Source organism: Palaemon carinicauda, chromosome 1 (genome assembly GCF_036898095.1).
Source record: "Palaemon carinicauda isolate YSFRI2023 chromosome 1, ASM3689809v2, whole genome shotgun sequence".
Lineage (NCBI taxonomy): Eukaryota > Metazoa > Arthropoda > Malacostraca > Decapoda > Palaemonidae > Palaemon > Palaemon carinicauda.
The window spans coordinates 253,895,734-253,914,341 of record NC_090725.1 but is presented as its reverse complement, the minus strand read 5'-3'; the positions used below and the strand labels follow the sequence as shown (position 1 = coordinate 253,914,341).

Genomic DNA, 18,608 nt, shown 5'->3' with positions numbered 1-18,608 from the left:
ATATATGTATATATATATATAATATACATATATATACTATATGTACATATATATAATATACATATATATACTATATGTACATATATATAATATATATATATATATATATATATATATATATATATATATATATATATATATATATAAAGGGAGGTAAGTTCCTGGGCCACACATCTTGCCATTTCAGGTGGATATGAAATTGTACAAAAAGAACGACTGAGAAAAAGAACGCCTGATTTTCACGCAAAAGGCGTATGAAAGAAAAAAATGCACAATTAGTAATAATGACCCAAAACTTCAAAAAAAAAAAAAAAAATTGTATTAGCTTACCTTTGACCATGGGACCCCTGCTTATTTTCTTTTGTGGAACCTGAAAAGAAACGAGATTTTATTACATAATTACTAGTGGAACACCAAACTAAAACAAGGGGTATATATATATATATATATATATATATATATATATATATATATATATATATATATACCATCTCCTTCTACGCCTATTAACACAAAGGCCCTCGGTTAGATTTCCTAGTCGTCTCTATCTTGAGCTTTTAATTCAATACTTCTTCATTGATCATCTCTTACTTCGCGCTTCATAGTCCTCAGGTATGTAGACTTGGGTCTTCCAACTCTTCTGGTGCCTTGTGGAGCCAAGCTGAACGTTTGGTGAACTAATCTCTCTTGGGGAGTGCAAAGAGCATGCCAAAAACATCTCCATCTACCCCTCATCATGATATAATCCACATATGGCACTTCAGTAATCTATATTATAGTTTCATTTCTTATCCTGCCCTGCCATTTAACTCCCTTCTGATGGCTTTGTTCTCAAATCTACTAAAATTATTGGAGATTGTTTCTTTGTCATACCATGACTCATGTCTATATAGTAACACCGGTCTCACTAAACTGATATATAGTCTGATTTTCATACGTAATTTCAGGCGATATGATTTCCAAATTTTACTTAACCTAGCCATTGCCTGATTTGCTTTTTTCAATCTTTCACTAAACTCTAATTCTGAAAACCCTGTATTGGAGATCATAGTTATAAATACTTGAATGATTCTACCCCATTAATCCTCTCTACTTCCAATGATATTTCATCTTCCATTACATTCTCTGTTATCATCAGCTCTCTGTCTTCCTTCTATTTATCTTCAGACCAACCTCGAGTGATATTTCAAGCATTCTGGTAATCAAGCGTTGCAAATCCTGTGGTGTTCTTCTAACGAGGATAGCATCATCAGCATACTCTAGATCTACTAAATTCCTATCACCAATTCAGTGCAATCCTTCTCCACCATCTCCAACTGTTCAACGCATTACAAAATCTATGATGAGGATAAACAACATAGGTGACAACACATTCCTTTGGAGTACTCTGTTGTTCATTTGATAGGACTCTACTAACATTTATTTTGCAATTGCTACGCTCATGAAGAGACTTAATCAAATTCACATATTTAAGAGGAATTCCATAATACCGGAAGACTCCAGAAAACTGGCCGGTCAACACTATCAAAGGCTTCTTCATGGTCCACAAAAGCCATCAAAAGTGGATTTCTAAATTCTACGCATTGCTATACAACATGTCTCAAAATGAAAATTTGGCCAGCGCAACATGTCCCATATATATATATATATATATATATATATATATATATATATACACACACACATATATATATATATATATATATATACACACATATATATATATATATATATATATATATATATATATATATATATATATATATATATATATATATATATATAACACTACACAAACGAAATCACTATGTGAATCGTAAGCGGTTTGGTGTTGCATATTTCCTAGATATCATCAAGAAAACTGTTACTATTATAAACCACTTGCATTAATGTCCATTGAGTGAGATATTGATTGTGCAACTAGAAGCTGAGGTGGGGATCGCATAGGTTCCTGTGAAAAGGACATTTTACAGATTGTTAGTTGAAAATCTTCCCTATTTCTATTCTGCTGCCGAAATATAACCTTGTTAAATTTTGTTCCTATTTCCATGGTTACTTCTTTAATTTTCTCATTTTTTTGGATATGATTGGACTGAAAACTCCCTCGAACCCCTGGCTCTTCAGTAAATTTGTTTTTTTTTTCTAACTGTGGATAAAAGAAAGTGGGCCGAGAATTTGTTGCAAATCGTTGGAGCCTTCACATATGTCAAGAAAAATATAATTTTGGCTTATACCAATGTTTTTGGTACATGGGACAATATAGTAAATTACTTTCACTCGTGAACTTTGGTTAATTAATTTTGGCATCAAAACAATGTCATTGCAATATTGATCCCCATCACAAGAAATTCCTATTGTTGTTCCTCCACAAGTGCAGATAGATTGTCATTCATCTGTCTGCCAACATAAATGTCAAGGAGATGCTGCAACAAGTGGCGTTTTCTCCCAAACTCTAAAAGTTGCAGAATTTCATCAATACCTTTTATGAATGTGAGGAAAGCTATGGGGAGAAACTACCAGGAGGTGCATGGCCTATTGAATGAGGCAGACAATTGTCACTAAAAGCTTCACTTCCGCATCCCTCAGCCTATGAAAATGTGTCATGCCTTTTCCAACCGCAACAGCTAAAACATCGAAACTTTCTTGTAACTCCCAAGAGTCATCATTTGTGACTTTCATGGGGGAGGATAAAAGACTAGGCTTCCTTCTGCTCCATCTAAAGAGTTGCAATTCATAATTGAGAGGATGTCCTCAAGACATTCCTTTTGAAAGGCATAGCTATTATAGGTATCATGCAATTGAAACTGCGTCTCTGTTAGAAAGGTAAAATATTGATTATGACGAACACAACAAATCGCACTCATACTCTCTATGACAACTGCTTGAGCTACCCCACCTCCAACATAATCACAGAAGCATACGTCCTTCGATGGCGAAAAGAGATCTCTTCCCTCGTTGCTTAACACCAAAGATCATTAGTGATATGTCAGTATCAACAAACCTGCCAATTTACCTGATGATGAGGATATTGTGATGTGCATAAAAAGTGCGGGAGATGATCACCATACCATACCTTCCAACTCTAGGCTCGACCTACACCAGTACACCCAAAGGTTGACTTCCCATCACCCTCGAAGTTAAGACACCCTCCAAAGAATGGAACGCCCTATTCTTTCAAAACCTACTGGCTCCAACAAGAGCAACAAAGGGGCCACTATGATATATGTCTTGATTCTGAAAGAGCAAAAATTGTGGTAAAGTCAGGTCTTCTCATACAAGCCTTAAGGTATGTAAATCGTGGGTACACAAATTGAAACTGATTCTGTTGCCCGAAGGAGGATCATCACTCTGTTCTAAAACACAGCCTTTGGTTATTGTAAAACGTCTCCAACATCAACGTAGGATCAGCTTATGTCCAGTAACCACAAAAAAACGCAATTCCTCTATACGCACAACCTTTTTCTTTCCAATTGGTAAGCAACCAACTGATAATAGAATGGCTGCCATACCTTTATGGTCATACAGTCATGACACAGAAATGGAACTGGACTTCGAAGACCCTTGTGGACGACACCTGTGGACATACACACCTATGTGCAACTAATTCTAAACTAAAAAACATATATTGTCATTGGTATAGGCCTGGCAAAGGTATGCATAGTCAGATAAAAAAGCTGTTACATTGTTCAAGGAAGGAACGGTGTAGGAACTCAGAAAATATTACGTCGCGATGCCCTTCAACGGGGAGTATACAGCTCTACAGGACTGCTAAGACCCTTTGCATCGAAGCAATCCCCTAAAGATACCAACATAGTGTTGAGTGAGTGGGTTCCCCTCCTATCATTCTATGCACCTCGGATAAATGAAGGCCTGACAGTCTGACACACATGAAAATAAACAGACTGATGCGAAGGACTACCTGGAATCACTAGTGTTTGTTTCATATATACCCAGACAAGTTAAGATTAACTTATTATCTAAAGGAGATTAACCAGTCCAAGAAGTCAAGGTCCACTCTTACAGGACAGTTAAGGCTGAATCATTTCGTTAACATTCTAAACGCATACTCTTAAATTGTTGTCTTACCATTCAAGAAAAAGGCAATGTCGTTTGTCGGCGCTCTCGTCCAAACTTAATGGTACCAGTTTGTCCCTTGTCATTCTTTTTTTTTTTTTTACTTTTTGTACAAGAATATCTTATTCTTTCAGAAAATATATGATTGATTTACCACAAGAGTTGGTCCATGCTCTCTCTCTCTCTCTCTCTCTCTCTCTCTCTCTCTCTCTCTCTCTCTCTCTCTCTCTCTCTCAACACTATTTCCTGTTCTTTTATTCATAAAATGTGATTCCTATAATCCCTCATTAATTGTGCTACTTGTATTTTAGAATTGCTTAATTGCGGTTGTCATTTGCTTAGGTAAGTAACCATAACTATTCATACAGTATCATGAAATTGGCAGAAAATAATACAAATATTGTTTGATTTGTATACGTATCAATTTTCACTTCTAATTATGTTGTGTTTTCCAATTTCTTATTGACCAACGTTTAGAGTTTTCCCTGTTCCTGAATTGCGTCGCCATATATAAATTAAGTAATCTTTGCAAAGAGATGGCTAATGTGCGAGAGTATACTTATCTAACCTCTAGACCAATACAAACGTTTATATGGTCCTGTTAAAACTAAAACCCTACGTGCAAACATTTGTCTGATGAAACTACCGAAATGTGTTTTCATTATAACAACTGAACACTGGTACTAAACTTATTTCCTTATAATTTGGGTCATCAGTGATGGCCTTAGTTTCTGTATAATCAAGTGAATAATAGTTTAAACTTGATTATCCCCATGAATGTTTTATAATACTTAGTTGAAGCAACTATAACTAACCAGAAAGGCAACTAGACCCTGCTGTAGTATTAGATAAATAAAATGAGATTAGTTGTGAGTTACTAAGATAAGCTATTAGTCCAAAAGTATCCAGATCCCTAGAGCGCTAGTTAAGGGAGTTTCATGTCAAAACCGTGTATGCTAAAAGGTTATAAGGTAATTGAATTAATTCCTTCAAGATTGCTTGACGGTGATCCACCATGGTAATATCTTGAATTTCCAAATTAAATCACCCATGAGCCTATCTACTGTAATACTAACCCAAACCGCATTGTCACCTTTTCTGTATGGATGATAGAATTATGTAGCAGAGCTTTTGCCCATCCTGATTCCCGCCCTTAGAGCAGATCTCATGATAATTGTGACAGGTATCTGAATAATGCTTTTTATGTTGTTAAGGTTTAGTATATTCTCTCTCAGTACGCCTTCCACGAAACGAGTAAGCCTAACAAGGGGTGGCATTAAAGTTTTCTCAAAATCATCAGACCAGATGGAGAGCGAGAAAGTCATCAACAGCAGCTGGATTGAGGGATTCCCCGAACTTTGTCCCTTAAGCCTTAATTACGTAAGGCCTTGCAGCTCCAACTCTAGTCTTATTTCCAATTCATATCCATTTTCTTTATCATTTTATATGTTGCAGACATTAGGAGCCTTCTACGCTTATTGAGACACCTCACACACAGATGATGGAGTGTATTGTACTTTTGTATAATTATCGTTAATTTGTACATTTGTAAGTAAAGGCCGCTAATCGAAAAGATTAAACATAATATGTACATTTTATCATCTATTTAACCTAATACCAATGAAAAGTCCTAAAAATGGAAACAATTTTCCGTTTTATTTTCATCGTAACCTGGGACACTCCCTATGTTACGGGCATAACAGTACTTCAGAAACCTACACTTACAAGAGATATATTTATTTCTAATCTAAAAAGTAATTTCATTGGCAACTGAATTACATTTTCATTTATTAGAGAACATCATGAGCTATGTATATGTCAGTAAATAATTGAGATTTTTTAAAGAGTATAATTACCAACAATAAAAGCTTTCTATTGGTAGTATAGTAGTTGTGGTTCATATTGCTGCTATAGAGACATAATATAGAGGCAATGAAAGAATAAAACCTACTGTACTGTTGACAGCAAATAGAAAGATTTAAGTAGTAGAAAGGAAAAATGCTTTAAAACTTTCCAGTATATAAAAAAGAAAGGATTTTCTCTGGACCATCTCACGAGGCATATTTTTCCTTAAAGCCTTCTGAAAATTCAAGAAAGAGAATTTCTTCGGAAATACCTTCTCTCTTTTTGAGGAAGTTCTCCTGGCTAGCGTAATGTCAGGTAGGAGATGCGTGTCCGAATTCTAGCCCAAAAGCATTTACTGGGAAATTCTAAATTTTCCACAGGAGCACAAACAGAATATTAACCTGAGAGAGAGAGAGAGAGAGAGAGAGAGAGAGAGAGAGAGAGAGAGAGAGAGAGAGAGAGATTCGTTCAGCAAACTGCCCTCGTATTGAGATACAAAGAAAGTACAGCTATTACAAAATTGATGTAGCTAATCTTTTAAGCATCTATTGACAAAATTTTTCTTATCTTTTGTTACGGAATTGCCAAAAAACTTGAAATGCGCAAACCTTCTTTTGTCTTTTTTTTTTTTCAATCAAACACAGATTACTTAAAAACTATATAGATCTACAAAGCGATGGAAAAGACCTTTCAAGATATGAAGATTACTGTATAATACTTTGCAGTTAGGGATTTCGTTTTTTTTTTTTTTTTTTTTTTCCCGGGATGTTATTTTCTTCCCGGGAAATCCCGGCTTCTTTTGAAAAATTAGCAAACGAAAAAAATTAATACATCTTCAATAATTAGCAGCTATTACTGTATAAGTGTATCTATTATCTAACACTGTTCTATATGATTTGGAAGCATCGCCAGCAAAAAGAGTTCTTTTGTCTTCAGCAAAACGACTTCTTATTCGTCTTTATGACGAAAACAGTGAAGATATGTTTGCTTTATCCAAAACCTTAGAAAAAGGGGTGTCTCAGTAATTTGTCCCAGATCGAAGCCAATAGAGGTAGCAATAAAAAAACAAGAGCGCATCCCTAAAACAGCTCAAAAAAGTGAGGTGATTAACGGGAGCGTAACTGCACCAGAATCTATACCACCCACAACTGTCGAAGAAGAAAGAGGTTTTTCAGTTGTATGACTGTTTATCGTGGGACTTAAAACTCGTCAAAGGAATAAAACTAATAATTATATGATTTATACGTTCATATTTCAATTCAAATTAGTTTGTAATTTGTAAAAACAGCTAGAAGCAAAAATTTATCATTTTCCTACTTTTGCTATTTTATCAAGAGAGCGATGTATGAATATATAGTTTTATTATTATTATTATTATTATTATAATATATATATATATATATATATATATATATATATATATATATATATATATATATAACTGCCATAGAAGCAGCTTTCATGCAATTTTACGCTTTTCGGAGTCATTTTGATTGAAAACTTTTGTTATTTGTGATGACATTACTCCTTTTTATCTCACCAGATTTATATTAAAATAGCATGTGATCTTACATTGATTACAGTCCATTTTATTTAAGAATTTGCATATTTGTAATGAACATTGATCATTTTTCTTTCACCAGGTTTATATTGTAAAAGCATGTGTTTCTATGAGATATTTTCGTACAATTTGTAAAGATGTGCCACTGTCTTGATTTACTTTAGGAGCAATAACTGCATAAAATTATGTTTCATTAGTCTTGATTTTCTGCTCGTTAATTTTATTGAATGCTTCTTTTGTTTTTGCAATGTATATTGCTGATATGTCTTTGTCAATGTTATTAAAATAATCAAACAATCAGGAACAATGAATCTTTTGCATCATTTCATTCCCTATATACGAAAGTAATTTATTTTATAAGATTCATGGATTTCCCGGTATTTTCCGGATCCGGGGAAAACACTAACCTTTTCCAGAAATCCCGGGATTAGGAAAAGTGTCTCAAATGACAATCCCTAGTTACAGTGTTCATACTGTCTGGAATGAGAAACACACTTTACTGTTTGGACTGAAATACCAATAAATCAGTGAAGAAAATATTTGCCGATGTTTTTATGGTGCAATTATCCCATAACCCGATTAATTTATCCTTTTAAAAGAAAGAGTACAAATCTTTGATTTTGTTTAGATGCAAGTATTCACGGAGATATATTACCATTCGATGAAAGCTAACCATAATCAAATGATTTTTAAATAAATAATCATCTAAATTTTGCATCTTTATTTTAAATAGTCCTCCTTTTTAAAGGCAAACAAATACGCTACCCCAATAAGTTTTTTTAGGCCAATTCTCTCTCTAGGAAGGTATACAAATTTTTATTTTCAGTCAAATTCAATGCATAGTTCTGGGTCTGTACTTTTTCCATTTTGCTTTTTCAAAGCAGTAAAGTATAGTTTTTTTTTTTTTTTTTTTTTTTAAGATATCACACCAAAACCGTTTCACTAGTAACTATAGTAACTGTACACAGACTACTATGAGATTCAGGGCCCCTGTAACACGGTTTTTTTCGCAATAACTTTTTTTCTATGAATTTCATAAATATAACGCTTATTCAGAATGCACATTATATCTACACATAAATTTTGACTATATTCTGCATTACGTAGGTTGAATAAATTTGGTACTTTATTAAGTAAAAGTGACGATTTTTGAAGACGGGCCAACTTACTCAGAGAAAAGGTTTCGAACGCACTCGTTACGTAACTTATGACGGCATTTCTTCTCTCTTTCTCGATCGATGATTGGTTATACGTAACGAAGGCTATACCTCTGCCAACAATAACACAAAAGTGTAAATAAAAACAAAGCAGTACACCTTTATGAACTCTGAAACCTCTCCACTGAGAATTGTCATAATGAACAAACGAACAAAATATGTTAATAAATACAAAAACACTTCGATTATTTGTCTAACTCCCAAAATAAGTTTCCTAAGAAATTACAGTCTACTTTATAGGTCACAATCAGATTGACAAAGTGTATGGAATAGTTGGTAATTTTAAAAAACGTAGTAGACCAGCTTGATTTGATAACTGCTATATCCAATGTCAAGCAATTTTTATTCATTGTCTATCTACCTACCTATTTACTGTAAAAAAAAAGATAGCCGGTACCGTATTTTCGCTTTAAACCTTCACCAATAATTATCGTCAGAATGATGACTTCATGAGACTCCACCCACTTTGGCCTCGTTATGAATCAGGATAACACTGAAGGCTATCATGGGCATTGTTGGATCAGAAAATTCAAATTCTGGCTATAAAAACTCATTTCTCGAGTAGTTGTAAGAAGTGCTAAATGATCCTCAATGATCCCAGCAGTTGGCCTAAACGTTTAATTCATGCATACTACTGTTGCAGCAGTACTGCTACAGTAGTATTACTACGCCAGCACTGATACCCCACCCACATCTATGTATTGTTCCGCCATTCATAAAGTCTTTGTCATGTTTTTTCACTGTGCAATAAGCCATGGCCTCCTCAGAAATTAAGTTTAACATTAGATGATAGGTTATTTCATTAAGCTGACAAATTATGGCAACTGGGTATGTTATTGCCGACGTTGAAGCTAAAGATAAAGTATGGTATCATTCCTTCATTGCATTATCATCTTTACTACTATTTGTTTTGCTACATGTAGTAAATATTTTAAAGGATAAATGAATTATGTTCACTTTACTTCTATAGATTCCCATTAAATGTACAAATAAAACTCCTAAAACTATTCATGATTTATTGACAAAATGCAGTCATGCCCAAAACATAGCCAGCACGTTCGTACGGCCTAAGAAGAAGAAAAAAAATTATATCGGATGATCCGTTGGTCTGATGGAGATTTTAGCACAAAAATCTTATTTTAACAAAAAAAGTTATATAAAGACTGTTTACATACAATCTCTCTCTCTCTCTCTCTCTCTCTCTCTCTCTCTCTCTCTCTCTCTCTCTCTTTCTCTTGGTGGCATAGTGAATAGTTAATGGAAATGTTCAAAAGCCTGAATGACATTACAAGTATTATAATCATGTTACGCTAAATACAAATCAGACCATAAACATTGGATTTAAACTAGAAACTGAATAATTACCTATTCAGGCTATAATAGATATGGCCAAGGGCTTTCTCATGACTGTATAAAGTTGCAAGTCGTAAGACAAATGCAGGTTTGCAACCACGGGGGCAATTCCAAATCCTGTTAACCATTCTTGACTGTTATGGGTTTCAGAGCAGATGGAAGAAGGTGAATGGGTGTCTGGTGGATGGGCGGGGCAAAATTTTGTCCAAAGGTGTTTACATTGCTTACGTAATGAATGTTTTCGACTCTTGGCTCGGTATCACTGGCCATGGCGTCGGCTGGATCATTTTTACTCTATAAAAATTAAAACCATCGGGTTTAGGTTATTGATAATGCTGACAAAATTTGTGTGTGGTTGTAAAATATACATGTGTCAACTTTCAGCTACACCCGATGCTTTGATAAGGAGCAAAGTCCAAAAAACCGTGTTACAGAGGCCCTGAATCTCATAGTAGTAAAGAAGAGGAGCTGGTTGTACCATAGCGTTACCGACGCAAAAATATATATGTATAAACATCGTGTATTATAGAGGAGAGACGAACAAATTTTCAGCACCATCAGCAAGACATGGTAATCTTTCAGTATTTAATCCACAAAAGAGGGCTATTTGCAGATTAAAAAAGTTAAAGGTTTATAAAGGGAAAATAACGAAAAGGAAAATGACTTACCAATTTTATAGAGAAAAGTTGTATTAACTTAAAATTACGTCTATGAAGCAAAATTCAATTATAAAACAGACATCCGGACGTCTATTCTTATTGAGCTTCTGAACAATGTTATCCCAGTTTGTTTCTAAACATTTAATGGTCTTTCAAGCAGAAAATTAGAATTTCCATATCATGAACAATTTCCGAGTATTTAAATTCGATTACTCGAGGGAAAATTTAAAGTTAATATATATACAGTTGTATTGTCCGTATGTACAATGCTTTCATCACAGTAACAAGTGGTACGGCTCATACGTTCACCAAAAGAAACCCTTTCCCATTTGTTTCCCGTTCGTAAAAAATACCCCATAGAAATGAGTGATTACGCTGACAAACTTATCTAGGATTTTATACAAGGCCACAAGAAACAAGACACGAGAGTGACGTTCACCAAAAAACACAAACGTCCCGCAACTGAACACCCGACAATTTCCAGCCCAGGCTTGACCAGGATGTACGACAAACCAATCAGAGATTTATACAATATTTTCCTTTGTCATTTTATCTATTTGTTTGCTTTCCTCCTTATCCATATGATTGTTTATATCAAAAGTCCTTGACGAAATTCTTCAAACTAATAGCTGATCAAGAATATTGAAAATTATATTTTAAGAGTATAAAAACAGTAATTTTCAATCAAGAATGAAAATATCATGGACTTATACGCAGTGTATTTCTAATTCACATTATCCGCTCTGCTTCTCAGCAAATCCATTTGCAGTGGAATGCAAGCCTGGCGCCCTTTTTCCTATTTGGTTGTAATTCGCTACATGTGATTAACTATCACATACATAATTATGCTGCTTATTTATGTGGCCGCGGGGGCATAAAACAATTAGAATAGCGCCAACGTTATCCCTGCGTGTCGTAAGAGGCGACTAAAAGGGACGGGACGAGGGGGCTGGGAACCCCCTCTCCTGAATTGAAATTCCTGTGAGACATCATCAAAGAGATGGAGCTGGGGGGAGAGTGACTGCTCCCCGCACTCTAGTTTTGGGGTGTTTGAATGTGCGTGGATGTAGTACGATAGAGAGTAAAAGATGTGAGATTGGAAGTATGTTTAGAAGTAGAAGGATGGATGTATTGGCCTTGTGTGAGACAAAGATGAAAGGAAAGGGTGAAGTGATGTTTGGTGAAATGTCTGGTAGAGTGTCTGGGATTGAAAGGGGAAGAGCGAGAGAGGGTGTGGCTTTATTGCTGAGTGAATGGATGACAGGTAAAGTAGTGGAATGGAAGGAGATATCATCTAGGTTAATGTGGGTAAGGGTTAGGTTGGGTAGGGAATGTTGGGGGTTTGTCAGTGAGTATGGGCCAGGTAGTGAGAAAAGTGAAGAAGAGCGGAATGAGTTCTGGAATGAATTAACTAGGTGTGTAGAAAAACTGGGTAGAAGGAATTATGTAGTTGTTATGGGTGACTTAAATGCTAGAGTGGGCGCTGGAGAGGTAGAAGGTGTCATTGGGAAGTATGGCGTACCAGGTGAAAATGAGAGTGGTGAGAGACTGGTAGATATGTGTGTTGAACAAGAGATGGTAATAAGTGCTAGCTTTTTTAAAAAGAAAGATAAAAATAAGTATACATGGGTAAGAGTGGCAAATGGAAGAGTAGTAGAAAGGGCATTAATGGATTATGTGATGATAACTAAAAGAATGTTTGGAAGATTGAAAGACGTGCACGTGTTTAGGGGTATGGCTAACGGTATGTCTGATCATTTTTTTGTGGGAGGAAAATTAGTTGTAGCAAAAGAGTGGGGGAATAGAGTAGGTGGATGTAAAAGGGAGCTAGTGAGGGTTGAAGAGTTAATAAAACCGGGGGGAAAAAGTAAATATCAGGAAAGGTTGAAAATGGCATATGACGAGGTGAGAGTAAGAGAAACTGGTAATTTAGAGGAGGAGTGGAAGTTAGCAAAAGAAAATTTTGTTGGGATAGCAAGTGATGTATGTGGCAAGAAGGTTGTTGGAGGCAGCATGAGGAAGGGCAGTGAATGGTGGAATGAAGGAGTGAAGGTAAAAGTGGAAGAGAAAAAGAGGGCTTTCGAAGAATGGCTGCAGAGTAATAGTATAGAGAAGTATGAAAAATATAGAGAGAAAAAGGTGGAAGTAAAGCGCAAGGTACGTGAGGCAAAGAGGGCAGCTGACCTGAGGTGGGGTCAGGGACTGGGTCAGTCATATGAAGAGAATAAGAAGAAGTTTTGGAAAGAAGTGAAGAGAGTAAGGAAGGCCGGTGCAAGAATTGAAGAGACAGTGAAAGATGGAAATGGAAGGTTGTTAAAAGGAGAGGAGGCAAGGAAAAGGTGGGCGGAATATTTTGAAAGTTTGCTGAATGTTGAGGATGATAGGGAGGCAGAGATAATTGCTGTTCCAGGTGTTGAGGTGCCAGTGATGGGAGATGAGAATGAGAGAGAGATTACAATAGAGGAAGTGAGGAGAGCACTAGATGAAACGAGAGTAGGAAAAGCATCTGGTATGGATGGTGTGAAAGCTGAGATGTTGAAGGAAGGGGGTGTGACTGTACTTGAATGGTTGGTGAGATTGTTTAATGTGTGTTTTGTGTTGTCAATGGTACCAGTAGATTGGGTCTGTGCATGTATTGTACCACTATATAAGGGTAAGGGAGATGTGCATGAGTGTTGTAATTCAAGAGGTATTAGTTTGTTGAGTGTAGTTGGAAAAGTGTATGGTAGAGTACTGATTAATAGGATCAAGGATAAAACAGAGAATGCAATCTTGGAAGTACAGGGTGGTTTTAGAAGAGGTAGGAGTTGTATGAATCAGATTTTTACAGTTAGGCAGATATGCGAGAAATATTTAGCAAAAGGTAAGGAGGTGTATGTTGCGTTTATGGATCTGGAGAAAGCATATGATAGAGTTGATAGGGAAGCAATGTGGAATGTGATGAGGTTATATGGAGTTGGTGGAAGGTTGTTGCAAGCAGTGAAAAGTTTCTACAAAGGTAGTAAAGCATGTGTTAGAATAGGAAATGAAGTGAGCGATTGGTTTCCGGTGAGAGTGGGGCTGAGACAGGGATGTGTGATGTCGCCGTGGTTGTTTAACTTGTATGTTGATGGAGTGGTGAGAGAGGTGAATGCTAGAGTGCTTGGACGAGGATTAAAACTGGTAGGCGAGAATGATTATGAATGGGAGGTAAATCAGTTGTTGTTTGCGGATGATACTGTACTGGTAGCAGACACAGAAGAGAAGCTTGACCGACTAGTGACAGAATTTGGAAGGGTGTGTGAGAGAAGGAAGTTGAGAGTTAATGTGGGTAAGAGTAAGGTTATGAGATGTACGAGAAGGGAAGGTGGTGCAAGGTTGAATGTCATGTTGAATGGAGAGTTACTTGAGGAGGTGGATCAGTTTAAGTACTTGGGGTCTGTTGTTGCAGCAAATGGTGGAGTGGAAGCAGATGTACGTCAGAGAGTCAATGAAGGTTGCAAAGTGTTGGGGGCAGTTAAGGGAGTAGTAAAAAATAGAGGGTTGGGCATGAATGTAAAGAGAGTTCTATATGAGAAAGTGATTGTACCAACTGTGATGTATGGATCGGAGTTGTGGGGAATGAAAGTGATGGAGAGACAGAAATTGAATGTGTTTGAGATGAAGTGTTTAAGGAGTATGGCTGGTGTATCTCGAGTAGATAGGGTTAGGAACGAAGTGGTGAGGGTGAGAACGGGTGTAAGAAATGAGTTAGCGGCTAGAGTGGATATGAATGTGTTGAGGTGGTTTGGCCATGTTGAGAAAATGGAAAATGGCTGTCTGCTAAAGAAGGTGATGAATGCAAGAGTTGATGGGAGAAGTACAAGAGGAAGGCCAAGGTTTGGGTGGATGGATGGTGTGAAGAAAGCTCTGGGTGATAGGAGGATAGATGTGAGAGAGGCAAGAGAGCGTGCTAGAAATAGGAATGAATGGCGAGCGATTGTGACGCAGTTCCGGTAGGCCCTGCTGCTTCCTCCGGTGCCTTAGATGACCGCGGAGGTAGCAGCAGTAGGGGACTCAGCAGTATGAAGCTTCATCTGTGGTGGAAATGTGGGAGGTTGGGCTGTGGCACCCTAGCAGTACCAGCTAAACTCGGCTGAGTCCCTGGTTAGGCTGGAGGAACGTAGAGAGTAGAGGTCCCCTTTTTTGTTTTGTTTCTTGTTGATGTCGGCTACCCCCCAAAATTGGGGGAAGTGCCTTTGGTATATGTATGTATGTATTTATACAGAAGCCACAAAAGGATTTTTCTAACGTAGGTGTCTATAACCCTGTTATCATCAAGGATTCAAAGCTGAAAGTATTGTTTCTCAAAGATCTTGGGTTATGAACGATTCTGACCTTCATTTCATTGATTATATAGAAGTTTTAGAGATGAAGTGTGCAGCACCAGTTCTAAGGTGAGTGAACTGGATAGTGAGTGAAATAAAGGAATACAACCTAACCTAACAAAATTCGAAGGCACGGGGGTCCTAACCTAAAGGAGTTGGGGGTCGTGCTATCTGACGCCCACTCTATTATTATTATTATAATTACTATCCAAGCTACAACCCTAGTTGGAAAAGCAAGATGCTATAAGCCCAGGGGCTCCAACAGGGAAAAATAGCCCAGTGAGGAAAGGAAATAAGGAAATAAATAAATGAAGAGAACAAATTAACAATAAATTATTCTAAAAAAAGTAACAACGTCAAAACAGACATGTCATAAATAAGCATTTAACAACATCAAAACAGATATGTCATAAATAAACTATAAAAAGACTCAAGTCCGCCTGGTCAACAAAAAAGCATTTGCTCCAACTTTGAACTTTTGAAGTTCTACTAATTCAACTACCCGATTAGGAAGATCATTCCACAACTTGGTAACAGCTGGAATAAAACTTCTAGAGTACTGAGTAGTATTGAGCCTCATGATGGAGAAGGCCTGGCTATTAGAATTAACTGCCTGCCTAGTATTACGAACAGGATAGAATTGTCCAGGGAGATCTGAATGTAAAGGATGGTCAGAGTTATAAAAAATCTTATGCAACATGCATAATGAACCAATTGAACGACGGTGCCAAAGATTAATATCTAGATCAGGAATAAGAAATTTAATAGACCGTAAGTTTCTGCCCAACAAATCAAGATGAGAATCAGCAGATGAACACCAGACAGGAGAACAATACTCAAAACAAGGTAGAATGAAAGAATTAAAACACTTCTTCAGAATAGATTGATCACCGAAAATCTTGAAAGACTTTTTCAATAAGCCTATTTTTTGTGCAATTGAAGAAGACACAGACCTTAAATGTTTCTCAAAAGTAAATTTGCTGTCGAGAATCACACCTAAAATTTTGAAAGAGTCATACAAATTTAAAGAAACATTATCAATACTGAGATCCGGAAGTTGAGGAGCCACCGTCCTTGACCTACTTACAATCATACTTTGAGTTTTGTTAGGATTCAACTTCATACCCCAAAATTTGCCCCATGCACTAATTCTAGCTAAATCTCTATTAAGGGATTCACCATCCCCAGATCTACATTCAGGGGATGGAATTGATGCAAAGAGAGTAGCATCATCTGCATATGCAACAAGCTTGTTCTCTAGGCCAAACCACATGTCATGTGTATATAGTATGAAAAGTAATGGGCCAAGAACACTACCCTGTGGAACACCGGATATCACATTCCTATAATCACTATGGTACCCATCAACAACAACTATTTGAGATCTATTATTTAAAAAATCAATAATAATGCTAAGAAACGACCCACCCACTCCCAACTGTTTCAGTTTGAAAACAAGGGCCTCATGATTAACACGGTCAAAGGCAGCACTAAAATCAAGGCCAATCATATGAACTTCCCGACCACAATCAAGGGATTTCTGTACAGCATTGGAGATTGTAAGAAGGGCATCACATGCTCCAAGGCCTTCACGAAAACCAAATTGCAAACTAGGGAGTAGATGATTACCTTCAACAAACCTATTTGACTTAAGGTGCTGTATCAATTCTAAAACTAACAGGTTCGGCCTGTTTCTTCTTAAATTAAAAAAAAAAAAAATAGCTTATTAGGAAAGTCTTTTAAGAATTTCGGTGATCAATCTACTCTGAAGTAATGCTTAAATTCTTTTATTCTACATTGTTCAGACTCTTTAGAGTATTGTTCTCCTATCTGGTCTTCAGTTGCTGACTCTCATCTTGATTTGTTGAACAAAAACTTGTGATCTATTAAATTCCTTATTCCGGATCTTGATGTTAATCTCTGGCACCGTCGTTCAGTTTGTTCCTTATGCATTTTGTACAAGATTTTTCATAACTCTGACCATCTTTTGCATTCAGATCTTACTAGATTGCATCATCCTGAACGTAATACTAAATATGAAGTTGATTCTATAAGTCTTGCCTACTCCATCATAAAGGTCAACGGTATACAGTTTTCCATAAGTTTTATTCCAGATCTTCCCAATCTAATATTTGAATCGGTGGAACTTCAGAAGTTCAAACTCACATCAAATGCTTTAATGTTGAACAGACTGACATAAGTCTCTCTTCATAATTTATAAATGTCAGATCTATTCTAATATTGTTACTAATCTCTAAATATTTCACATTTTCTATTCCTTATTTCTCATATTCAGTTTATCTATTTATTTTCTTTCTTCTCTGGGTTACTAATCCTGTGGAAGCCTTAGGCTTGTATCATCCTGCTTAGCTAATAATAATATCATCTTAAAGTATTTCGGTAATGGTAAGTTTTCAAGGTTTGATAATTAATGTTAAGCTAATTTTATCAAGAAGTCTTTAAAAATGAATAAATCCAATATCCTCCCTCCAGTTGAAGTGGCTACCCTGGAGAGTACTTAGCCTTGGATGGTGTGTCGGCTCTGTCATGTTGACCAATTTTACCCGACATTTTATCCTTGGTCTATGGATTGTATGAGATGCTTATATGTATTCGTGTGAATATTGTTTTGTTATAATTATTAAGTTTTTTTTTTCAAATATGATGAGACCTTTTTAAGGATTTTAATTGTTATTGTCTGGAGATATTAAGCAAAATCCAGGTCACGTTCATCTTAAATTTAGCCAGTGCCATCTAATGAATTGCAATATTCAAGACCTTATAGTTGCCTCCAAACAGTATGATATCCTTTTATGTTTTTCAAATGAGCTCATCACAACTCGCTATTTTCAAGTTTTAAGTAACATATAATTTTGAAACGGGATGCCATTCCTATGACAAGGGGAATGGTGGTGCATATAAGGACTGACTACGCTGCTTCTCCTAAGTCCTGCTATGAATATGGATGTCATGAGATTCAGGTAATAAAGTTTGCAGCATGCCTTACAACTTTTATTCGTGTTCAGTCTATCAGAATTCACGCTTTAATGAATCTATCTTCTATTTTCCTTCTACCATTATGTCTAAGATACAATAAGATGATAGAGAGATCTCTTTTTGCTTGTTGGTGATTTAAATTATGTTTCTCCTACTGATCACCATGGTTTAAGAGCATTGGTCTTTGTCTCAGAATCAGGATGTGAGCAAATCATAAGTAAAGCTACTTACAGGACTGGTAACTGCTTGTACCTTGTATACACAAATCCTGGCATTATAACAATGCCAGGGTGGGAAGTCTCATCATGCCTTGATGACGTAAGTAATTAGGATTGAAAACCCTATCGAATGCCATACTCATGTAAGATATATATAAAATCTCAAGCAGACTGGAATGGCGATCTTTTGCATTTGAACTAGTCACAATTGTATAAAAGTGTTGAGCCTGTTGTTTCTTTAAAAGAGAATCTGGTTAGCATAATTGATAGGCGTATCTTCTCGAGTGAAAGACAAGCCCTGGTTCAATGATGATTGTAGATGTGTTTATTTGGAGAAG

At 36.3% G+C, this 18,608-nt stretch overlaps 1 long non-coding RNA gene across 1 annotated transcript in view; it reads right to left on the bottom strand.

The window, feature by feature from the left end:
• Nucleotides 1-288: 288 nt before the first annotated feature.
• Nucleotides 289-18,608, bottom strand: part of LOC137644514 (uncharacterized) — a 483,022-nt gene continuing 464,702 nt past the window's right edge. Inside the window, exon 3 of the long non-coding RNA XR_011045161.1 lies at nucleotides 289-370. This is a non-coding gene — a long non-coding RNA (uncharacterized lncRNA). The remainder of the gene's footprint in view (nucleotides 371-18,608) is intronic.